This window comes from Kogia breviceps, chromosome 8 (genome assembly GCF_026419965.1).
Source record: "Kogia breviceps isolate mKogBre1 chromosome 8, mKogBre1 haplotype 1, whole genome shotgun sequence".
Lineage (NCBI taxonomy): Eukaryota > Metazoa > Chordata > Mammalia > Artiodactyla > Physeteridae > Kogia > Kogia breviceps.
This window is the reverse complement of record NC_081317.1, coordinates 117,900,437-117,927,146: the sequence shown is the minus strand read 5'-3', so window position 1 is coordinate 117,927,146 and position 26,710 is coordinate 117,900,437. Positions and strand designations below refer to the sequence as shown.

The 26,710-nt window shown below is 36.6% G+C and overlaps 1 long non-coding RNA gene across 1 annotated transcript in view; it reads right to left on the bottom strand.

The window, feature by feature from the left end:
* Nucleotides 1-16,259: 16,259 nt before the first annotated feature.
* The window catches only part of LOC136794633 (uncharacterized), a 232,151-nt gene continuing 221,700 nt past the window's right edge, over nt 16,260-26,710 (bottom strand). Inside the window, exon 4 of the long non-coding RNA XR_010841705.1 lies at nt 16,260-16,382. This is a non-coding gene — a long non-coding RNA (uncharacterized lncRNA). The remainder of the gene's footprint in view (nt 16,383-26,710) is intronic.

Below are 26,710 nucleotides of genomic sequence, written 5' to 3'. Positions count from 1 at the left end.
GGTGAGGTGAGCTCAGAGTCTTTGTACTCCACCAGCATGCCCAATGAGAAGTCTCCTCTTCACTTTTTTGGAAGAATTTGAAGATTGTTGGTAATTCTTTAAATCTTTGGTAGGACTCACTCATGACACTATCTGGTCTAGAATGTTTGCCGAAAAGTTTTGATTACTGAGTCAATCTTTGTTATAGTGCTATTGAAATTTTCTCTTTTTTCTTGAGTCAGTTTAGGTAATTTTGTGTGTTTTAAGAAATTTTTCCACTTCTGTGTTATCTAACTTGGCATACAACAATTTATAGTGTTTTCTTATAATACTTTTTATCTCTATAAAGTAGGTAATGTCTCTATTTTCATTTTGATTTAGTTATTTGAGTCTTTTCTAATATCATTGCCATGATAGCTGAAATTTAGTCAATTTTGTTGATCTTTTCAAAGAACCAACTTTTGGTTTCATTCTATTTTCTATTTATTTTGTGTATCTCCATTTTAATCTTTATTTCCTTTTTTTCCTGCTAGCTTTGGTTTTAGCATGATCTTTTTCTCGTTACTTAAGTTAAAACATTTTGAGTTCTTTTTCCTTTTTTAAAGTAGGCACTAAGAGCAATAAATTTTCCTTTGAATACTGCTTTCACTGCATTGCATAAGTTTTGGGATGTTGTATTTTCGTTGTATATTCTAATTTTCTGCTTCATTTCTTCTTTGACCTGTTGCTGATTTAAGAGTGTATTTTTAAAAATTTTCACATTTGTGAAATTTTGAGGTTTCCTTATGTTATTGATTTCTAACTTCATCTTTTTGTGGTCTGAGATGATTCAATGTATGATATCTATCTTTTTACGTCTGTTGGGACTTGTTTATGGTCTAACGTATTTTCCATTGTGGAGAATAGAATGTTCCACATGAATTTAAGAAAACAACGATTCTTCAGCAATTGGGTGGAGTCTTCTGTATTTGTTTGTTAAGCCTAGGTGTGTTGTTCAAATCTTCTGTTTCCTAACCTATCTGCTGTCTGCTTGATCAATTCATTATTGAAAGTGGGGAATTGAAATCTTCAAATATTATTGTAGAACTGTTTCTAATTCCCTCAATTTTTGTTTCACCTATGTTATAGATTTGTTGTTAGGTCTCTAAATGTTAATCACTGTTATACCGTTTTAATGAGTTGAAATTTTATTAACATACAGCATGCTTCTTTGACTCTTGTAAACTTTTTGAATTAGGTCTATTTTGTCTGATATTAGTGTAGCCAGCCAGCTTTCTTTTGATTGCTCTTTGTGTGGAATATCATTTCCAACCTTTCTCTTTCAACTGCATTGTGTCTTTGGATGTAAAGTGAGACTCTTCTAGTCAGCATATAGTTGGATCATGATTTTTGTGTCCATTCTGCTAATCTCAGTCATTTGATAGAGTATAATCCACTTACATTTAAAGTAATTACTGATGAGGAGAAACTTCTGCCATTTTGCTATTTTTCATTATGTTTTATGGCTGAAAATTATTTTTTAAGTTTTTGGTTTTTTGAATTATAGTTGACTTAGAGTATTAGTTTCAAGAGCACACATAGTAATTCAAAAATTTTATAATCTATTTAAAGTTATTACAAAATAATGAATATATTTCCCTGTGCTGTACAAAATATCCTTCTTGTTTATTTTATACATAGTAGTTTGTGGATCTTATACCATACCCCTATCTCACACCTCCCTCCTTCTCTCTCCCCCCTGGTAACCACTAGTTTGTTCTCTATTTTTAGGTCTGTTTGTTTTGCTATAAAGACTCATTTGTTTTATTTGTTAGATTCCACATATAAGTGATAACATAAGAGTATTAGTCTTTCTCTTCCTGACTTATTTCACTAAGCTTAATGCCCTCCAAGTCCATCCATGTTGTTTCAAATGGCAGAATTTCATTCTTTTTATTGCTGAGTAGTAGTCCATTGTGTATATATATACCACATCTTCTTTATCCATTCATCTGTTGGTGAACACCTGGGTTGCTTCTGTATCTTGGCTATTATAAATAATGCTGCTATAACATTGGAATGTGTATATCTTCTCAAAATAGAGTTTTTATTTTTATTTTTTCAGATATATACCCAGGAGTAGAATTGCTGGACCATATGGTAGTCCTATATTTAATTTTTTGGGGAACCTCCCTACTGTTTGCCATAGTGGCTGCACCAACTTAAATTCCCACCGACAGTGTACTGGGGTTTCCTTTTTTCCATATCCTTGCCAACACTTATTTGTAGACTTTTTGATGATAGCCATTCTGACATGTGAGGTGAGATCTTACTGTGGTTTTGATTTGCATTTCTCTGATTAATGATATTGAGCATCTTTTCATTTGTCTGTTGGCCATCTGTATATCTTATTTGGAAAAATGTCTATTCAGGTCTTCTGCTAATTTTTAATTGGGCTGTCTGTTTTTGATGCATTGTATGATCTGTTTCTGTATTTTGCATATTAACTCCTAACTGGTCATATCATTTGCAGACTATATCTCCCATTCAGTGTCTTGTCTTTTTATTTTGTTGATGGTACCCTTTGCTGTGCAAAAACTTTTAAGTTTAATTAGGTCCCAGTTATTTATTTTTCTTTTATATCTTTTCCCTTAGGGGAAAGATCAAAAAAAATATTGCTATGGTATATGTTAGAGTGTTCTCTTCTAGGAGTTTATGCTTTCAGATTTTACATTTAGTCTTTAATCCATTTTGACTTTGTATATATAGTGTTAGAGAATGTTCTAATTTCATTGTTTTACATGCAATAAATGGTGTTCCCAGCACCACTTATTGAAGAGAATTTCTCTTCTCCATTGGATATTCTTGCAGCCTTTGTCATAGATTGACTGTAAGTGCATGGATTTATTTCTAGCTCTCTATGCGGTTCCATTGATCTATGTGTCTACGTTTGTGCCAGTACCATGCTGTTTCGATTGACAAAGCTTTGTAATATAACCTGAAGTCAGGGAGTCTGATACCTCCAGCTTTGTTCTTTTTTCACAAGACTGCTCTGGCAATTGGGGGTCTTCTTGTGGTTCCATATAAATTTTAGAGTTATTTTTCTGGTTCTATGAAAAATGTCTTGGATATTTTGATAGGGATTGTATTAAATCTATAGACTGCTTTTGGTAATATGGGCATTTTAACAATATTAAGTCTTTAAATCCAAGAACATGGTATATCTTTCCATTTCTTTCTATCATCTACAATTTCCTTCATGTTTTAGTTTTCAGTGTAAATTTCTTTCAACTGCTTGGTTAAGTTTATTCTAGGTATTTTATTCTTTTTGATGCAATTTAAAATGGATTGTTTTTGTTTGTTTTATGCTCTCTCTTTCTGTTTGTTCATTATTAGTGTGTAGAAAAGCAACAGATTTCTGTATATTAATGTTGTATCCTGTAATTTAACTGAATTTGTTTATTAGTTTTAATATATTTTTTTGGTGGAGATGTTAGACTTTTCTATATATGGTGTCATGTCATCTGCAGATAGTGACAGTTTTACTTCTTCCTTTCCAATTAGGATGCCTTTTATTTCTTTTCTTTGTGTAATTGCTATGGCTAGGATTTCTACTACCATGTTAAATAGAAGTAGTGGGAGTGAGCATACTTTTCTTGTCCCTGAATCTAGAGGAAGGACTTTCAGCTTTTTACTGTTGAGTATGATCTTCACACAAACTGTCTTTATTATGTTGAGATATGTTCATTCTATATCAACTTTGATGAGTTCTTTTAATCATGAATGGATGTTGAATTTTGTCAAACAATTTTCCTGCATCTGTTGAGATGATCATGTGATTTTTATTCTTCTTTTTGTTAATGTAACATTATCACCTTAATTTTGCAAATATTTAACCATCCTTGCATCCCTGGAATAAATCCCATTTGATCATGGTGTATGATCCTTTTTATATATGTTGGATTCAGTTTGCTAATATTTTGTTGAGGATTTTTGCATGTATATTCATCAAAGACATTGGCCTGTGATTTCCATTTTTATAGTTTCTTTGTCTGGTTTTGGTATCAGGGTAATGATGGCCTCATAGAATGAATTTGGGAGTGTTCCCTCCTTTTCACTTTTTTTGGAATGGTTTGAGAAAGATAGTCTATTCTTTATATGCTTGGTAGAATTTGCCTATGAGGCCATCCTGTTCTGACTTTTGTTTTCTAGGAGTTTGTTTTTTTTAATTATAAATTCAATTTCACTACAAGTGATTGTTCTATTCAGAAAGTCTCTTTCTTCCTGCTTCCATCTTGGCACACTGACACATTTCTACAAACATACAATTTCTTCTAAGTTCTGTGGAAACTTGCAGGCCACAAGAGAGTGGCATGATATATTCAAAGTGCTGAAAGAAAAAAAACCTGTAACCTAGGATATTCTACCCAGCAACATTATCATTTAGAATTGAAGAAGAGATAAAGAACTTCTTAGGCAAGCAAGAACTAAAAGTTCTTCAGTATTAAACTGACACAAAAAGAAATGTTGAAGGGTCTTCTCTAAGTGGAAAAGATTATAACAAGACATAGAGGAAAGGTAAAATCCCACTAGTAAAGGAAAATATATTGTAAAGGCCAATTTGTTGTCATATAACTGTGGTATTCTCATGATTTTTTTTGTATTTTGTGCTGTCAATTATATACTCCCATTCATTTCTCTTTTATGTGGGTTTTCTCTTTTCTTCTTGGTGAGCCTGAACAAAGGTTTAGCAATTTTCTTTATCTTTTCAAAGAACCAGCTCTTGGTTTCATCTTTTTAATTGCTTCTTTGGTCTCTATTTTATTTCCTCTCTGATATTTATTTCCTTCTTTCTGATGACTTTAGGCTTTTTGGTTTCTTCGTTGACACACTGGTTTTGTTAGTGGCATGTTATTTATTCTCTACATGTTTGCGATTTTCCCATTTTTCTTCCTGTAATGTTTGAAAACATTCTATTTGCATTTGAAAAAAAATGTGTACTCTGCTCTTTTTGGGTGGAATGTCCTGTTGATACCTATTAAGTCCAACTTGTCTGTTGTGTTGATTAAAACCACTGTTGCCTTATTGATTTTCTGTCTGGTTGATCTGTCCATTGATGTAGTGTGGTGTTAAAGTCTCCTTCTATTATTGTATTGTTGTCATTTCTCCATTTATATTTGATAATATATGCTTTATATATTTATGTGCCCCTATGTTGGGTATATATATGTTAAAAAGTGTAATATCCTTTTTTGTAATGATCCCTTTATTATATAATGTCCTTCTGATTTTGTTGTAGCCTTTGTTTTAAAGTCTGTCTTGTCTGATATGAGTATTGCTACCCCCAGCTCTCTTGTCATTTCCATTTGCATGAAATATCCTTTACCATCCTCTTTAATTCTAAAAGGACTCTTGTAAGCAGTGTATAGATGGATTTTGTTAGTTTTTTCAAATCAGCCACCCTATATCTTCTGATTGGAGCATTTAGTCCACTGACATTTAAAATTATTGATAGGTTTGTACTTATTGCCATTTATTACTCGTTTTCTGATTTTTTTCCATGTTCTTTTCTTCTTTTAGTTTCGTTGCACTGGTTTGAGGATTTTCTTCAGTGGTATGCTTGTGTTCCTTTCTTATTTTTGTGTGTCTGTTGAAGGTTTTTGATATATGTTTACCATGGGGTTCATGTATCTTGACCTATATTTGTTTTAAACATATATTCCTTCAAATTCAAACACATTCTAAAAGAGCTACATTTTTTTTACTCTTCTCCCTCACATTCTGTTTTTGATGTCATATTTTAATCTTCATATTTGTCCCTTTCCTGACTGTTGTACTTTTACATGATTTGACAACTCTGTTTTTTAACCCTCAGTTTAGCTTATTTAAGTGACTGATACTCAGCCTTTACAATATATTTTCCTTTACTAGTGGGATTTTACCTTTCCTCTATGTCTTGTTATAATCTTTTCCACTTAGAGAAGACCCTTTAACATTTCTTTTAGTGTCAGTTCAGTATTGAAGAACTTTTAGTTCTTGCTTGCCTAAGAAGTTCTTTATCTCTCCTTCAATTCTAAATGATAAATCTTGTTGGGTAGAATATCCTAGGTTACAGGTGTTTTTCTTTCAGGACTTTGAATATATCATGCCACTCTCTTGTGTCCTGCAAGTTTCCACACACACACACACAAAAGTTGATAGCCTTATAGGAGTTCCCATTTTATATGACTCTTTTTCTCTTTAGAATTATCTTTATCTTTTGCCTTTTTAATATTGATATGTCTTGGTCTGGGTCTGTTTGGGTTCAACTTGTTTGGACCCTCTGTTTTTCCAGTATCTAGATATTTGTTTCCTTCAGGTTTGGGAAACTTCCAGCCATAATTTCATTAAATACATTTTCGACCCCCTTCTCTGTCTTCTCCTTCTGGGATCCCTACATTGTGAATGTTGGTACACTTGATTTTATACCAAAGATCTCTTTTTTTCAGTTATACATATATTTTTTTTCCTAATATTGTTTTCCATTACAATTTATCATAGGATATTGAACAATAATAGGATCTTGTTTATCCATTCTATATATAAAAGCTTACATCTGCTAACCCCAACCTCCCACCCCATCCCTCCCTCCCCCTCCCCCCTTGGCAACCACAAGTCTGTTCACTATGTCCATGATTCTGTTTCTGTTTCATAGATAGGTTCATTTGTGTCATATTTTAGATTCTACATATAAGTGATATCATATGGTATTTGTCTTTCTCTATCTGACTTAGTATGGTAATCTCTCGTTGCATCCATGTTGCTGCAAATGGCATTATTTCATTCTTTTTTATGGCTGAGTAATATTCCATTGTGTGTGTGTATGTAGATTTATATATGTAATGTATATATATTATACACACACATCTTCTTTATCCATTCATCTATCGATGGACATTTAGGTTGTTTCTATGTCTTGGGTATTATGAATAGTGCTCTGAACATTGGGGTGCATGTATCTTTTTGAATTATAGTTTTGTCTGGATATATGCCCAGGAATGGGATTGCTGGAACATATGGCAATTCTGTTTTTTATTTTTCTGAGGAACCTCCATACTGACTTCCACAGTGGCTGCACCAACTTACATCCCACCAACAGTGAAGGAGGGTTCCCTTTTCTCCACAACCTTTCCAGCATTTGCTTTTTAATGATGGCTATTCTGAGTGGTGTGAGGTGGTACCTCATTGTAGTTTTGATTTGCATTTCTCTAATGATTAGTGATGTTAGCATCTTTTCATGTGCCTCTTGGCCATCTGTATTTCTTCCAAAGATGTCTTATTTAAACTGTTCTCATTTAAAATTTTTTTCTTTTTGCTGTTCTGATTGGGTGATTTCATTATTCTGTCTTCTAGATTACTTAGGCATTGTTTAGCATGTAGTCACCTGTTCATTCTTTCTACTCTGTTTTCCATTTCAGTTATTGTATTCTTCAGTTCTGACATGTTCTTTTTAATACTTTCTAGTTCCTTGTTAAAATTCTGTATTCATCTATTCTTTTCCTCATTTAGTTAGGATTCTTATTACTAATGCTTTGAATTCTTTCTTTATTTCTGTTCCTTTTTTTTTCTTGCTCTGTGAATTGGGACACATTCTCTCTCTTCTCATCTGCTTAACTTTCTGTCTCTATGAAGTTAGGTGAAACAGTTACCTTTTGCAGTCTTGCAAGGATGTCCTTATATGGGAGCATTGCTATACAGCCTGCATGTGCCCACTGGCTGTGGTGGGAGAGCTGGATTTGAGGTGAACATGTCACATCTTCCCCCAGGGTATGCTGGCAGCTGTCATCTTGGTAGGAGGTGGGACTGGAGATTGAGGGCTAGCACCAGAGCCAGGTATGAGGCAGGGCTTCTCTGCTCAGTGGCCATCACCTCCCCATCAGCAGTGGGGATGGGTCCCAAGTTGCTGGAGTCTGAGTCAGCTCATTTCCCTCTAAGGTTGTGCTCTTCTCCCTCCCAGCACTACAACCCTTGCTCCAGAGGGGAACAGGGCTGAAACAAGAGGGGCTGACATGGACACTTGGTATGGTCCTGAGCATGGGCTGTGGAGGTGCAGCTGCTGTCAGAGATGCAGACTGCCTCTGATGCCCGTGTAAGCACCAGCAATGACCGCCCCTGTCAAGCTCAGCTACTGCTTTGGGTTTGAGCCAACTCAGAATCTCATGGCTGAAATCTTTGCTCCGTGGTGGCAGCTCTCACTCCAGTGTGGAGCTGTTACATGAAGTAAGTGGGGCTGGAGTGTTTGCTTGGCTCAGGCTGCGGCATGTGCTGGGGAAGTAACAAGAAACCAGTCAGCTACCTATGTGGTTTCAGTTGCCCTTTGTGTCCTACCTTGGGAGCAAGCAAGCAAGCATTTGTGTGCTCCTCACAAGCAGAGTACTGGCTCCGCACAGCCCTCTTCGTAGTCCCACTGGCCCTCCAACCATTCATGGGGCCTCATCTTCCCTTATTTGGACCTCAGGGCTGGGGTGCCCAATGTATGGTTCTAACTGCTCACTCCCCAGGGTGGATCTCTGCTCATGTAATCTCCATTTTCCCCTGAGTCCCCTTCAAGGGCACAGGTTTCTCTTCCCATCTCTTCCCATCTGTGTGGATTCTTCTTGCAGCCTTGGTGGTACAGGAATCTTTCTGCCAGTCTCCCGGTTTCAGTGAGAATTGTTCCACATGTAGATGTATTTTTGATGTGTTTTTTTGGGGAGGTGAGTTCTGTATCTTTCTACTCTGCCATCTTGATTCTGCCACCTCAGCTTTGTAGCTTTTCCCCCCTCATTTCCTCTATTACTGCATTTTGTTTTAGATGAATATTTTTGTAGTGAAACTTTGATTCCCTTGATTTCCTATCCTGTCTTCTTTGTGATTACCATGGGGATGACAGTTAACATCCTAATGTCAAAACAATCCAATCTGAATTTATATCAACTTAATTTCAATAGCATAAAAAAAGTCTCTGCTCCTATACAGCTCTGTCCCTTCTGCCCACCCCGCTACCTTTCTGTTACTTATACCATGGATTATATCTTTACACCTTGTGTTCACAATAACATAGATTCATAATTGTTTGTCTCTTAAATTTTGTAGATAGTAAAAAACAGTTACATATCAAAACTATAATAATGCTAAATTACATACTTTTGCATGAATTTACTTTTAATGGAGATTTTTAATTCTTTGTAAGGCTTGAACTGACTGTCTCGTTTTCTTTCATCTTAACCTGAAAGACTACTTTTAGCATTTCTCCCAAGCCAGATCTAGTTGCAATAAACTCCCTCAGCTTTTGTTTTTCTTCCTCATTTTTGAAGGACAGTTTTGCTGGATATATAATTCTAACTTCACAATTTTTTCTTTGGGCACTTTGAATATATCAACCCATTGTGTTTTGGTCTCCAAGGCTTTTGATGAGAAATTGACTGAAAGTTATTGATGATCCTTTGTATATGAGGAGTCACCTTTCTCTTGCTGCTTTCAGGACCCTCCTTGTATTTTAATAGTTTGATTATCATGTGTGTTTGTTTGGATCTCTTTGAGTTTAACTTACTTGGAGTTCATTGAGCTTCTGGGACTTTTAGATTCATGTATTTCTTCAAATTTAGTAAGTGTTCAGTCATTATTTCTGCTAATGTTTTCCCTGTTCTTCTTCTGGAATTCCCACAATGGGCAAATGTTGATCTGTTTGATGATGTCCCACAGATTGCTTAGGCTCTGTTCACTTTTCTTTGTTCTTTTTTTCCTATTTGCGCAACTCAATAATTTTCTATGTTATATCTTCATGTTTGCGGATTCCTTTTTCTGCTTGTCCAATCTCTATTGCATTTGAAATTTAAATTATTGGACTTTTAAGCTCCAGAATTTATTTCTGGTTCTTTTTGTAATTTTATCTCTTTGTTGATATTCTCACTTCCTTCATGCATGATTTTCCTGCCAATGTCTTCTTTTAGCTATTTAAGAATTTTGAAGACAGCTGTCTTCAAGTCTTTGTCCATGAAGTCTGATGTTGGGCTTCCTAAGGTATGTTGTCTATCCACTTTTTTTGTTCCTTTAAATAAGCCATACTTTTCTGTTTCCTGGCATAGCCTCTGATTTTTCTGTAGAAAATTTACATTTGAATCATATTTAATATGGTAATATGAAAATCAAATTATCCCCCTTTCACAGGGGATGATTGCTGTCACAGGGGATGATTGCTGTTTGGTTTGATTGTTGTAGTGTGTCTTCTGCTGGTAATCAGCTTGAGGTAAAAGCTTAAGGTTTTAGTTCTTTTCTGAGCCTGTCTCTCTCCTTGGGCATGTGCAATGGCTTTCTAAATTCCCATATATTCCCTGCTCTTTTTGAACATCCAAGAAAAATCCAGATGTGGTTTCTTTAAATTTTCTGGAGCCTCTTTAGCTGGTCGGGTGAAACAATGAGGGCCAGCCTCTGTACTGAATCTTGGTGATCAGAAGCATCTATCAGCAGTCAGAACTCATAACCCCAATATTTGGAGGACAAGGCCCTAATTGCCCATCTTGGCTCCAACAAGCCATGCCTGAAACACAGGCTGCCCTCCCCACTGCTGCTTGGCATGGGGCTCAGGGATGTGGGATAGAGAGCCACTACCATCTTGAAGACAAAAATCAACCAATATTAACTGTAACTTACCAGCCAAGTTTTCTCCTGGAAGCATCAAGTATTCAAATAGAGTCCAGTGTTTCAGAATAGTCACTTCAGCCATTTTGTTCCATAAAATTATTTTCTAGGTGGAGAAACAGGTTCCTGGCACTTGCTTCTCTACCATATTCCCTAATGTCACTCCTGCGACCTGATATTTTTCCTAGAGTTGTATAATAATCATTCAGTGAGTGATGGACATTAATTTTAAGGTTATATAGAGTAGGAAACAAACTAATGTTGCTTCTCCACTTTTTTTTTAACATCTTTATTGGAGTATAATTGCTTTACAATAGTGTGTTAGTTTCTGCTTTATAACAAAGTGAATCAGTTATACATATGTGCCCATATCTCTTCCCTCTTGCGTCTCCCTCCCTTCCACCCTCCCTATCCCACCCCTCTAGGTGGTCACAAACCACCTAGCTGATCTCCCTGTGCTATGTGGCTACTTCCCACTAGCTATCTATTTTATGTTTGGTAGTGTCTGTCATAGAGTGAAGTAAGTCAGAAAGAGAAAACAAATACCGTATGCTAACACATATATATGGAATCTAAGAGAAAAAAAAAAGGTCATGAAGAACCTAGGGGTAAGATGGGAATAAAGACACAGACCTACTAGAGCATGGACTTGAGGACACGGGGAGGGGGAAGGGTAAGCTGTGACAAAGTGAGAGAGTGGCATGGACATATATACACATCCACTTACTTTCAATTTAAAAAATATATACATTATTGTAATCTCAACATAGGAACTGAATGATGTAATCATTGAACTTTAGTAAGAAAAAGAGGGCATAAATATTTTCAGCATTTCTGATTGGATTCATCTATTTAATACCAAGATATTTTTACTTTCCTTTATTTAGGGTTTTGTAGAGAGGAAAGTATTACTGTTCATTTGAATATAGAGAATGCTCTCTACAACCTGGAAGAAAGCAACTAAATTTATAAAATGTAGGGGGATATTTGTCCATGTTGGCCCTTCCCTTTACATGGAATGGAACAAACTTGCAGGAGATTAAGAATTTGCCTAGATTGGCATGACAAATGGTTGTACCACTTACTAAAGATAAATTGTTAGAGAACCTCCAAATTTTATGGATAAAATAAACTGAGGCTCAAAGAAGATATAGAGCATGAATCCCAGGAGGTGTTTTCACCAGTTCACCTTCAGAAACGCAAGAAACACTGGGAAACATAATGTCAAATTGCATAAATATAATATTATGCTTAGTGTCATAAAAATATGCTAAGATGAAAAGCAGCTACCAAATATAAATGTCTGCATATTTTTCTAAAGAAATTGTATTTTCAATAGATACTAAATATTTATAAACATTAAGCTAAATATAATTTTAAACTGTGATAGTTTGCTGTAACATTTTTGCCTCCTGAGATTTTAAACATTACGAGTTTGCATTTACAAGGATATTTTTGAAATCTCTAAAGGACCATATGTATTATGATCCACAGGTTGCCATGGAAATAACGTATTCAAAACAACAAAACCAATAATAAGTTATCTTTAATGTATTCACAAGTCTTGCATAATTACCACATTTTATTTCCATGCTTTCAGTAATGTCATGTTTCTTTCTAAAATTTTTTTTTTATCTCCTGGGTTATTTTTTGTTATTAACATACTAAATTTGGGTCTCTGGCTAACTGCTCTTTCTGATTTTGTGTTCTTCTTTTAGTTGATTCTAAATAAGAAAGAGTTATGTTCCAGGGGAGGGGGAGGGAAGGAAAATCTATGGAAACTGAATTTAAGAATGTAAATTATTGGTAGCTGTAATTAATAGTCATATATATTCTTTACATGGACTAGAGTGCTTTTACAACTGTTTTTAAATCTCAGAGTTTCCCAAGTAAGGAAATGCTTCAGCAATCATTACTTCACATTTTGATACAGCTTTGATACTCATTTCTAGGTAAGTGAACTAATGCAATAATCACTTGCCTGGCTTTTAATTCCTCAAGTCTTCTAATCCAGCACCTAAACATGCTTTGTCCTCTCTGAAAATATCTGGCACAACATATATGTTTGCATATTATATACATTAATATTCATACATATTTAAATTATATAAAATTATACTATAAATGATAGAAGAAAAAATGGTAAAGAGAATGACTTGGTTTAAATGATTCTGTGGCTAATTGATCATTGTAGTGAAATTCATGAGCCAACTACTAAAAAGTGACTTACTCTGTATAAGAGGAAGTACTGCAGTCGAGATGACCTCAATGTAGCCATGAGTCACTGTGATGCAGGTTAAGGAGACCCCAGCTCGGTCAGAGCTGATTGAGGACACCTTTGACTGATGGGTGGGCCACCTCCCTCTACGGAAGTCTCATGCAGAGTCTCCTTCCCCAAATGCACCTGTGGAAATTTTCTAGGGTAACAAAGCTTTTAGGAAAATAAAATAGCCAGAAATATATAAAGGATTAGTAGACACCAGATGTGAATTTGCATGGCCTGAATTTGAGTGGCAGCACGTTACAGCATTAATCTTTAAAAGTATTTAGATGAACTTAACGTGTCTTAGAATATTAGGTGACAACTAAATTTTAAACTAAGTTCCAATTCAAATAATATCAATCATTCCATCCACTTACATTTTTAAAATGAACACTAACACAAGTATAGCCTATAAATTGGATCATATAGTTATATTCTATTTACACAAACTGAATCAAAATGTTATATTTTATTAATGGGAATTCATTTTGTTAGTTCTGTCAAAATATACTTTTCAAAAAATTAAAAACAGGGCTTCTAGATTCTTCCTTGGATGTAGAGAGGTAGAGGGAGCCTCTTGCCAACACTAACAACAAGGGAAAAACCACTTCTAAAAATGTTAACTTTCTGTGAACCCATCAGAGAGCAGATACCTCAGGACGTTAAATGCTTTAGATGCGAGCATTAGGTGCTTTCCCAATTTTTTTTCTTTTTTTTTTTGCCGTACGCGGGCCTCTCACTGTTGTGGCCTCTGCCGTTTTGGAGCACAGGCTCCGGACGCGCAGGCTCCCCGGCCACGGCTCACGGGCCCAGCCGCTCCGTGGCACGTGGGATCTTCCCGAATCGGGGCACGAACCCGTGTCCCCTGCATCGACAGGCGGACTCTCAACCACTGTGCCAACACGGAAGCCCCTTTCCCAGTTTTTTAAACCCAATTTAGCAATTATTACTTGCATAGCTCTCTGAAGCAAAAACCCCTCAGATTAGGAGGTGTAAACACATCTTTTAGGCACCAATATCTAAATAAAAACCTAATATATTGCTACCACTCATAGTGTGATGCCAGCCTCAGCAAATGACTGACTTTTGTATTTTCTTTACTTGCAAGTGCAGAGAAAATCCTTATTAATGCAGACAAAGAGTTACAAATAGTGCTAACTTCTCTCTCTCTCCCTACATCCCTCTATCCCTTTATCCATTGCCCTATCTTTCTCTTTCTGTTTCCTTCCTTCCCAGTTCTCTATAAGATTTCAAAATACACTTCAATGCCCTTACTTTGGAAATTTGATGGACAATATAGTCAGCTGTTTTACCTTCCTTCATTTTTACCTTTCAATAGTAGAATCCCTAGCTATCAATTAATAGCTGCTATTGACTTTTCCATCAGCTAAAAGTTAGGTGAGAGGAATGTTGAGATTTTACTGTTAGAACTACTGCATGGTACTATCATCTGATAACACACTATTTTGCAACTGCAGATTTTGTTTTGAGGAGAGCACTTCCTAAAATGTATTAATACGTAGGGGTGTTGAGTGTGTGCTTACATCAGTGTACTTGCTTGTACAATTTTCACTAAGCAGATTTGCTGAATTTTTAAAAAGACAAGTTCCAAATCCCTCCCTCCAAAGTCAAGGACACACTTATAAGGTGTTCACAGATATGCACTAAGATGGGTTTATTCTGAGGTCTAACCGACAGGTTAATTAGTATGTGTCACTTAGTCTCCAACTGGTCTATTTTCTTAAATATTAATTGATATAATTTAATTTCATCCGAAACGCAAGTGAAATGTTTGTGGAACATGATGCATTTCTGTTGAATTTTGTGGTTTGGGGCAATACCATTTCAGATCAGCAGTCTTTCTGCCTTTTAAATTCGTGAGCAAAACATGGCCTAGATAAAGGGAATTTCCTAAGGGACTGAAAGATTGGTCAAGATGAGTTTGATTGGGAACTAATCATGAGGGAAATTAAAAATTAATTGGTTCTCAAATTAGACTTTAAAATAAACTACAAAAGAGGGACTACCTTTACGGAAAGTTATAATCTACAATTTCAGTTAACCTTTCATATAAATACATATTTTTTCCTTAATAATTATTTCAAGCTTAACAGATTTTACCTTTATTTCAAGCTATCAAAGTATCCTAGTTATATGATTCTCTCAGAATCTGTCCAAGATGAACACAGTAATACTTTCCCATGGCTCATATTAAAATTAAACTTACACAGAGGAGTGACGTCACAAGACTTTGCTCCCCTCCCAAGAACAGCCAACTAACAACTCTTCATGGACAAGACCCCACCGTGAAACCCTAGAACAGGGGGTGTGGCTGCACCACAGACACACCATAAGAAGGTAAGAGAAACAGCTACACTCTGACAGCACTGCATACAGAGGGCTCAGTGTGGGGAGAGAGCCCGGGGGGACATCCAGACCCCAGCACGGTGGCTGCTTCTCGGAGCCCCACTCTAGTCCTGCCTCACCAGGATCATGGGGAGTCTGCAGGCTTCGCCCCGGGAATCGTATAAGGACAGAGAAGGGGGAGGGGCTTGCAGCACCAGGCCTGGGACCTGGACAGACCAGGTTCCTACCTGCAGAGCCCAAGTCAAAGTCCCACCCAGAGCCTTTGCTCACCTTTAGGTCCAAGAAGGTGCAGTCTGGCTGGGGACTCGTGGGGGGCAGGTCTGCCTGATGTGCAAACTCAGACAAAGAGCTTAGTAGACCTGGAGCATGGTCTGCCCCTCTGACCAAGCAGGAGAGCTGAGTCATAACCCACCCATGGCTGAGTATGGCTCCAGCATGGACCAACCTGGAAGCTGCCCTGCCCAGTAGCACTGGAGCAGAGCCAGGGAAAGTGGGGAATGATTCTGCTCAAGTCCAGACCCCAAACAAAGCGCCTTTCTGTCCTTGGAGCTATTTCTCCAGGCAACCCAGGCAGGGGAGCTAAGCTAAAGCCCCCAATCTGCTGAGCGTAGCTCCTAGCTCCTCCGAGGAGAAAGCCTTACCTGAGCTCCTGGGAACCTGTGTAGCCCATCCTGAAGCTCCAATTACAGTGGCACTGGGGCAGAGCCCCGCCAGTGGCCCTGCATCTGCAGTTAGGATGTTGGTCCATCGAGCCAGGGAATTTGGTGCACAATTCCGCCTGATTTGATCCCCACACAAGAGACTTGGGTGATCTTGGGGCCTATATAGGCACCCTTCCAGGGCAGAAAATCTATTTGTATCCCTGTCCACTGCTCAAGAGCATTCAGCTGGCCCAACCAAGGAACATAACCAGAGCACACGGGAAGCTGTGTAGTCCAACTGTTACAGAGTCCAAGCAGCCAGCAGACTGAGAAGATAGTGGACTGGTGTCCCAAAGAACCCTCTTACCTGAGTTAGAATTCAGGCTTCTTTTACACTGAAAAGGGAGGAGGTGTGGCTGGTTATTGTTGCAAACTTCTTGGTTTCAGAATCCTTTGTTCTTGCAGCTGTCCATGTAGGTCAGGTCACAATGCTCCTGTAAAATGCCAACAAGACAATTGTTATTTTCTGTTCTGCAATTTTTAGCTCTATATGGATAGAAAAGTGTTATACTTTTAAAGGTCAGAGCCTTGAGAATGGGCCAATCTGTATATTTCAGGCTACAGGCAATATATTCTATTACGAAGGTACAGAGCCAGCATGACTAAGCACAAGGGACAGAGCACAAAGGTTATCGTTAAAGGAATAGATCCAATAGGGAGTCAGGTTTGTTCTTCTGTTACACATCCTACAGCCCTGCTTACAGTATCACCTGAATGGAGACACAGCCCGTGGCTTTCCCTATCTGCAGGCAAGACTGTGGCCCCACCTGGTCTGGAAATTCTGTGCACAGACTTGCCTGATTCAGGTTCCCAGACAACCAACCATGCAGGCTCTGGGGCCCACTCTGCTGCCCAACCAGGGCAGGGAAGCTAATTCATAGCACTACCTACCTGTGGGTTATAGTACCCAGTTTCCACTGTCGAGGAAGCCTGACCAGAGAACTCAGGAAAGCACAGAACCCATCCTACAGCATCTCTTGGGAAAAAAACTTATCCAACTGTTTTCAGCCAGTGGCACCTTCTCTCCAAGCTCACAGTTCAGATAGTTGCCTCACCCCAAAAATAGACCCTGAGAGCAAGCCCCATCTGCCCAAGGACAATATCACCTGACATGTTTAGAATCCCAAGATGAACAGACTGGTGAAGAACTCTCTGCCAAAGGGAACCTGTAAAGTCTGGAAGAGGAGACCACCTACTCAAATGTGCAGATACCAACATAAGGAATCAAGGGTCATGAAAAATCAGGTAAACAAGACACCACCCAGAAAAAATCATACATTTCCAATAAGTGACCCTAAAGACATGGAGAACTATAAGCTGTCAGACAAAAAATTCAGATAACCCTCTTAAAGAAGTTCAGTGGGGCTTCCCTGGTGGCGCAGTGGTTGAGAGTCCGCCTGCCGATGCAGGGGATACGGGTTCGTGCCCCGGTCCGGGAGGATCCCACATGCCGCGGAGCGGCTGGGCCCGTGAGCCATGGCCGCTGAGCCTGCGCGTCCGGAGCCTGTGCCCCGCAATGGGAGAGGCCACAGCAGTGAGAGGCCCGCGTACCACAAAAAAAAAAAAAAAAAAAAAAAAAAAAAAACTACACAAAAGAAGTTCAGTGAACTACAACAACACACAGACAACTAAGCAAAATAAGGAAAACAATGCATGAACGAAATGAGAAGTTCAACAATAGAAAAGAGAAATCATCAAGAAACAAATTCAAGACTTCAATAATGCAATGACTGGAATGAAGAATTCAATAGAGAGCTTCCACAGCAGACCTAACCATGCAGAAGAATCAGTGACCCTGAAGACAGAGTAGCAAAAATAAAAAAGAAGGAAAAAGGATAAAGAAGGTCTAAAGCACTTATGGGACACCATCAAAAGAAAAAAGAAAATATTTGCATTGAGGGACTCCCAGAAGGAGAAGAGAAAGAGAAAGGGACAGAAAGTGTATTTAAAGCAATAATGGCTGAAAACTTCCCAATCCTGGGAAGAGAACTGGATGTCTGGATCTATGAGGCCCCCAAAACACCAAATAGGTTGAACATGAATAGGGAAGGCAAAGACAAATTTAATTATGTCAAAATCAAAGCCAAAGGAAAAAAATTAAAGCAGCAAGAGAAAATTGACAAGTTGCATACAAGGGAACCCCCATAAGACTATTGATGGATTTCTCAACAGTGAATGTTCAGGTCAAGAGAGAATGGGATGATATATTCAAAATACTGAGGAAAAAAAAAAAACTGTCAGCCAAGAACACTACCGCTGGCAAAGCTATCCTTCAGAAATGAAGGAGAGAGAAGAGTTTCTCAATAAAAGTTGAGGGCATTCATTACCAGTAGACCTGTCTTGCAAGAAGTTCTAAAGAGAGTTGAGTGGAAGTAAAAGGACAGTAGTTAACACTGTAAAAACTTATGAAGATTGTGCAAAACCCACTGGTAATGGTAAATATGTAGTCAAAGTCAGAGTCTCTAATATGGTAATGGTGGGGTGTAATTCACTTACAACTTGAGTTTAAAAGCTAAAAAATGATATGTTAAACATAACCATAACTATAATCTCTTATTGGATACACAACATAAAATATGTAAACTGTAACATCAATAACCTAAAATGAGAAGGAGAGGAGAAATAAAAGTGTAAAGTTTAGGAATGTTATGAAAGTTCTTACCAGTATAAAAGTGGATGCTATGGTTTTAAGATACAAAGGGAAAACCTGTAGTAGGTGCACAAAAGATAATGATAAATTTGAAGCATACTGAAACAAAAAGTCATGAAATCACAAAAGAAGATAGCAGAGTAAAATGCAGGGAATTATAAGTCTACAAAACAGCAATAGTATATTTTTACCTGTCATTAATTGTTTTAAATGCATTAAATTCTCCAACCAGGAGACACAGATTGGTTGACTGGATTAAAATCAAACAATGACAAGATCCAATGATATGCTGACTTCAAGAGACTCACTTTAGCTTGAAAGACACACACACAGACCATGAGTGCAGTGATGGAAATAGACAGTTCAAGCAAGGGTAACCATAAGAAAACAAAAAAACCCCAAGAGCCAACAAACAAGGGTTGGCTATACTTAAAGACAAACTTTAAACTAGAAATGGTAAAAAGAGAAGGTTATTATTTTTATGATAAAGGGATCATCAGTCCATCAAGATGATTTAATAAATGGGAAATTTTAATTGGAGCACACAAAAAACATAACATAAAGCAACTACTAATGGAAATAAAAGGAGGAACAAACAGCAATAGAATAATAGTTGGGGACTTTAATACGCCAACTCAGCAATTGGTATATCACCCAGACAGAGAATCAATAAGGAAACAGTTGATTTGAACAACAATATACACCAAATGGATCTACAGACATACAGAATACTCTATTCAACAAAAGCAGAATACATACACTTCTCAATTCCACATAAAACATATTATAGGATAGATCATTTATTTGGCCATAAAACAAGTCTTTCAAATTCAAGAAGGTTGAAATTATACCAAGTATCTTCTCTGACCACAGTGGAATAAAACTAAAAATGAGGAAAACCAGAAAACTCTCAAATATGTGGAAATTAAACAACACTCGCCTGAACACCCAGTGGATCAAAGAAAAAAATAAAGGGGAAACTAAAAAGTATATTGAATTAAACAAATATGGAAACTCAACATAACAAGACTCATGGCATGTACTGAAAGCAGTTTAACAGGAAGTCCATAGTGATAAAAATATATCAAGAAAATAAAAAGATCCTAAAACTAGGCAAAAAAGAACAAACTAAACCTCAATTAATAAATGGAAGGAAATAATAGCATAAATAAATGAAATAGAGAAAAGAAATATAATAGAAAAAATTTATAGAACTAAAAGTTGGTTCTTTGAAATGATAAGCAAAATTACCAAACATTTAGCTAGACTAAAAAAGGGAAAAAAAGAGAGAGGACTCAAATCAGCAAAATTATACATGTAAGAGGAGACATTACAGCTGCTAGTACAGAAATACAAAGGATCATAACAGGCTACTATGAATGACTACATGCCACCAAACTGGTCAGCCTAGAAGAAAAGGATGAATTCTTAGAAACTTACCATGTACCAAGGCTGAAAATGAAGAAATGGGAAATCTAAAGAGTAAGCAGGCTTACTAGTGAGCAGGCTTACTAGTAATCAAAATCTCCCAGTGAAGAAAGCCCAGGACCAGATGGCTTCACTGGTGAGTTTTACCAAACATTTAAGAAAGAATGAATGCCAATCCTTCTCAAACTTTTCCAATAAATCTAAGAGGAGGGAACATTCCCAAATTCATTTGAAGAGGCCAGCATTACCCTCATACTAAAGCCAGAAAAGGACAAACAAGAAAACTACAGGTCAATATTCCTAATGAGTATAGATGCAAAAATTCTCAATAAAATACTAGCAATCTGAATTCAGCAGCATGAAAAGGATCATTCACCATAATCACATAGATTTATCTCTGGGATGCAAGGATGGTTTAATATATGCAAAGCAAAAGTGATACACCACAAGGAGTAAAAGATAAAAATCACTTCAATAGATGCAGAAAAAAAATTTGCCAAAATTCAATATCCATTCATGATGACAAGCCCACTAGTAACAATATATACTCTATAATGAAAAGTTGAAATCTTTTCCTCTAAGATCAGGAACAAGAAGGGGTGCCCACTCTCAGCACTTCTATTCAAAATAATACTGGAAGTCCTAGCCAGAGCTATCAGGCAAGAAAAACAAATACCAGAATTGGAAAGGAAGAGGAAAAATTGTATCTATTTGAGGATGACATGATTTTATATAGAGAAAAATGTAAACATAACCAAAAAGTATTAGATCTCATCAATGACTTCACTAAAGTTGCAGAATACAGCAGTAACATATAAAAACCAGTAGGGTTTCTATACACTAACAAAAAATTATCTAAGAAATAAGAAAATAATCCCATTTACAGTACATAAAAACAAATGCTTAGGAAAAAATTTGACCAAGGAAATAAAATATCTGAACACTGAAAATTACAAGACATTGATTAAATTAAGGAAGACACAAATCAGTGGAAAGATATCCCATGTTCATGGACTGGAAGAATTAATATTGTTGAAATACCCACACTACCCAAAGCCATCTATAGATCCAAAGAAATCTCTATTAATATTCCAAAAGTATGGAATTGTATGGAATTTTATTCACAATAGTAATAAAAATAATCCTAAAATGTGTGTGGAACCACAAAAGACCGGAGAGCAAGAGCAATCTTAAAAACAAAGTGGGAGGCATCACACGTCTCCTGATTTTCAAGCTATACTGTAAAGCTGTAATAATCAAAACAACATGGTACTGGCATAAAAAGAGATTACCTAGATCAGTGAAACAGAATTGAGACCCCAGAAATAAACTCATGCATTATGGTCAACTAATACTGGATAGGGGAGCCAAGAATACTCAATGGGGGAAACAGTCTTTTCAATAAATGCTACAGGGAAAATTGGATGTTCGCATGTAAGAGAATAAAAATAGAACCCTATCTCACACCAGTCACAAAAATTAACTTGAAATGGATTAAAGACTTAAACGTAGGACCTTAAACCTAACCCTAACCTAGTAAATGGGGGAAAATATTTGTAAACCATGTGTCTCATAAGAGATTAACATCTAAAATATATAAAGAATTCACACAACTCAGCATAAAAGGCCACAAATAATCCAATTAAAACCAGGCAAACTACCTATATAGACATTTTTCCAAACAAGATACCCAAATGGCCAACAGGTACATGTAAAAGGTGCTCAACCTCACTCATCAGCAAAATGCAAATCAAAGCCACAGTGAAATATCACCTCACACCTGTCAGAGTGGCTGTCATCAAAAAGATGAGATAGCAATTCCTGGTGAAGATGTGGAGAAAAGGAAACTCTTGTGCACTGTTGGTATGAATGTAAATTGGTGCATCCACTGTGGAAAACAGTATGGATATTCCTAAAAATATTAAAAATAGAACTACCATATGATCCAGCAATTCCACTTCTGGGTATTTATTCAAAAGAAGTAGCATCACTATCTCAAAGAGATATTTTCACCTCCATATTCATTGCATTATTTATAAAAGCCAAGTCTGGTAACAACCTAAGAGTCCAACAGCAGAGGAATGAATAAAGAGGATGTGATTTATATACAATACCCATACATACCCCCCCACACACGAATATTACTCAGCTATAAGTAAGAGGGAAATCCATTTGTGAGAACATGGATGGACCTTGAGGACATTATACTAAGCGAAAAGTCAGACAAAAAACCCGCAAGTACTCATATGTGGAATCAAAACAAAAACAAAGTCTTTGCAAAGAGATTAGATCTTTACCAGAGGCAGGGGTGAAGAGTGGGGGAGCTGGCTGAAGGCGGCCAGCATACTAGCTTCCACTTACAAGACAGATTAAGTGCTGTGAGTTAACCTGCAGCACGACTGTAGTTAACACTGCTGTATGGTGTATTTGAACACTGCTAAGAGTTCCCATCAAAAGGAAAAAACTTTTTTTTTTCTTCAATCTGTTTGAGGTAATGGATGTCCACTAGGTTTACTGTGGCAATCATTTCACAGTATATGTACATCAAGCCATTATGCTATATGCCTTAAACTCATAATGTATGTCAAGTATATCTCAATAATACTGAAAGATAAAAATAAAGCAATATATGTAAAATCAGGAAGCCTATACAATGATAATCTCTTGTTGGAATTCCCATATAGAAGAAGCAGAGAAATGCAGAGAGATATAAATATCATTCTCTGGAAGACGTGTTTTGTTAAAAGCCATATTGGGAGTGAGTTTCAAGGTTTCATTGCCTTCTTCTTATGCTTATTTTGCTTTCAAACAACCACCGTTTATTTATACAAAGAGGCCACACATAGCAAATGAGCATCAGAGTTCTTTAGTAACTCTGCCTTCCCATTTTAGCTGTTAACTAATTAAGCTATTTTTGGAGTGCACAAATGGGTAGAATTGAATGTTTATGTTTCTGAAGACATAATTATTTTCACCCTAGATGCAAAAGAACACACCATGAAGACACATGGTAAATCTCAGACATTACAGAGGTTAAGGGAATAAATATATCAGAGTGACCTGGAAAAAACCCAATAATTATAAAATAGATAACATGATGAGTCAGCAAGAGAAAAATACTGTGTGCAGAATAAATGGAAATGGTAATCAAATCTTTATTTGTTAAGGCCAAAATTATAAATGAAAAAGCAAGCATAAGTTTAAAATGTTTAAAAAATTTTAATGATATGTATGTACATTTCATTTATGTTAAACTTGGGGATTTCTTGAGATATTTCCCATCAATTGTAGAACATGTATTAGCATAATATCCAAATGCTAGCATGTACTGAATAGACAGATTTTCAGAGCTGGATATATTAATAATTAAAAATAACCCAAAAAACAGTGTGGACAAATGTAGATGTCACCATAAAGAGCTGACAGATTTTTTTCCCCAAGAGTCTGTCTGACATTTTGATAAAAATATTAGGTAGCAGGCATTAGATTAATAATTTTTAAATACATACATACATATATATATATATATATATATATATATATATACACACACACACACACACACACATGAAAGGATGCTCAACATCACTAATCATTAGAGAAATGTAAATCAAAAATACAATAAGGTATCACCTCACACCGGTCAGAATGGCCATCATCAAAAAATCCACAAACAATAAATGCTGGGGAGGGTGTGGAGAAAAGGGAACCCTCTTGCACTGTTGGTGGGAATATAAATTGATACAGCCACTATGGAGAACAGTATGGAGGTTCCTTAAAAAACTAAAAATAGAACTACCATATGACCCAGAAATCCCACTACTGGGCATATACCCTGAGAAAACCATAATTCAAAAAGAGTCACGTACCACAATGTTTATTACACCTCTATTTACAATAGCCAGGACATGGAAGCAACCTAAGTGTCCATGGACAGATGAATGGATAAAGAAGATGTGGCACCGATATACAATGGAATATTACTCAGCCATAGAAAGCAATGAAACTGAATTATTTGTAGTTAGGTGGATGGACCTAGAGATTGTCATACAGGGTGAAGTAAGTCAGAAAGAGAAAAACAAATACCATATGCTAACACACATATACGAAATCTAAAAAAAAAAAAAGGTTCTGAAGAACGTAGGGGCAGGACAGGAATAAAGACGCAGGTGTGGAGAATGGACTTGAGGACACAGGGAGGGGGAAGGGTAAGCTGGGACAAAATGAGAGAGTGGCATGGACATATATACACTACCAAATGTAAAATAGATAGCTAGTGGGAAGCAGCCGCATAACACAGGGAGATCAGCTCGGTGCTTTGTGACCACCTATATGGGTGGGATAGGGAGGGTGGGAGGGAGGGAGACGCAAGAGGGAGGAGATATGGGGATATACGTATGTATAGCTGATTCACTTTGTTGTACAGCAGAAACTAACACAACATTGTAAAGCAATTATACTCCAATAAAGATGCTAAAATAATATATAGATAGATAGATAGATAGATAGATAGATAGATAGATAGATAGATAGATAGATATAGATTTTGTTTTAAAGCTTCCTCAAACAACAGCAATGTGTTAGGGCAATTTAATAAATTATAAGATGATGTATAGAAAAAAGTGTGCAAAACCTGTGGCAGTCAGGGTTCATTCAGAGAAGCAGAATGAGTAGGAGGTGATAGTTTTATAAGCATTATATATTGTTTGCTTTCAAGGAATTGGCTTACACAATTGCTGGCACTGACTAAGCTACTCCGAAATCCAAAGGGCAAGTGGTCAGAAAGGGAAGATCAAAAGCCAAGGTCTAAGATGCTGTCCACAGCTGGAATTTATTTTCCTCACCTCAGGAGGTGAAGTTCAACAGGAGCGGGTGCCACGGAACTGTGAAATATGGGCAACGTTTATGCACACCATGTCCAGGTTCAGCAGAGAAAACTTCCTCCACTGTCGCTTTGGGAAATAAGATCTTAGAGATCAGAAAGGAAGCAGAAAGAATTTTTTATAGAGAGATAATAAGACTGCTTATATAGAAAAATCATAGAAGATTGAGAAATACCTCTTTGAGCTAATATGTGAACTTAGCAAGCATGTAGGACATAAAATCAATATTAAAAAATGAATTGTAATTCTGTTTAATATCAATAAAACTGTAAATGAAATTAAAGCCATGTATAATATTATAGCACCAATAGCGTAAAATATTTAATGATACTTTTAACAAAATATGTGCAAGATCTCTACATGGAAAATTACAGTACATTGTTGAAAGAAATAAAAGAAACCAAAATACATGAAGAGATACGTGATGGTTATCGTCTAGAAGACTAAATATTAAGTTGTCTGTTTCATTATACTGATCTATAGATTTAATGACATTCTAATCAAAATTGCAGATTTTTTTTTGTAGAAAATGACAGACTACTTGTAAAATTGATGTGGAAATGCAAAGAGCCTAAAATAGCCAAACAATCTTGAGAAAGAAGAATGATGAGGACTTTCACCACCTGATTTCAAGACCTGCTGTAAATCTACAGCAATTAAGACAGCGTAGTATTGATGACAGTAGAGACAAACAGATCAATAGAACAGAATAAAATCTTCAGAAATAAATCCACACATTTATGGCCAATTGAATTTTAACAAAGATGCCAAGGCAATTCAAAGGGGAATAAGTCTTTTCAACAACTATTTCTTCAACTACTGAATATACAAAAACCAAACAACAAAAATATAAACTTCTATCCCACACAGTACACACAAATTTGTTTGAGACAGCTGACAGGCCTAGATGCAAAAGCTAAAACTATAACATTTCTAGAAAATTTCAAGAGAATATATTTGTGTGCTGACATAGGAAAGGATTTCTTAGCAATAACACAAAGAACACCCACATAAAAGACAAAACAGTGATAAATTGAACCTTATCAAAAATACAAACTTTGGCTCATAAAATGTATATTATTAAAAATTAAAAGGCCAACCACAGAGTGAAGGGAAAGATTTGCAATTCCTTTATCTGACAAAATTTCTTTATCCAGAATATATAAAAACACACAGAAATCAGTAATAGAAGAAGCAAGCCAATTAAAATGGACAAAGACTTGGACCTTTTTCAAAAGTATATATATGAATAACTAAGCAGCACAACCAACCAGCCACTCGACATCATCAGCCATGAGGACTATGCATATTAAAACAATAAGGATGATTTCCACCTGACTGAAATGACAGCACCAAATGTTGGTGAGGATGGATGCAGTGTGGACTGGGTGTGTAAAGTGGTATAACTATTTTGGGAAACAGTTTGGCATTTTCTTATCACATTAAATGTACATCAAGCCTATGACCCAGAGTATACAGCATCCATTTTTAACCATGAGAAATGAAAACATATGCACAAAGATATGCAAAAAATATCTCCAGTAGCTTCATTCATAATAGCCCCAAACAGGACATGGGTCAAAGATACAACCAAAGGAGAATGGATATTAAAAAAAAAAAAAAATGTCATAAATGTGACGCCAGCAAGATGGAGGGTCAAGAGGTCACAACACAACACAACAGTAAATAAACAACTACAGACTGAAGAAAAGAGCCCAGGGACTTACTTCACTCTGTATGACAGTCTCTAGGTCCATCCACGTCTCTGCAAATGGCACAATTTCATTCCTTTTTATGGCTG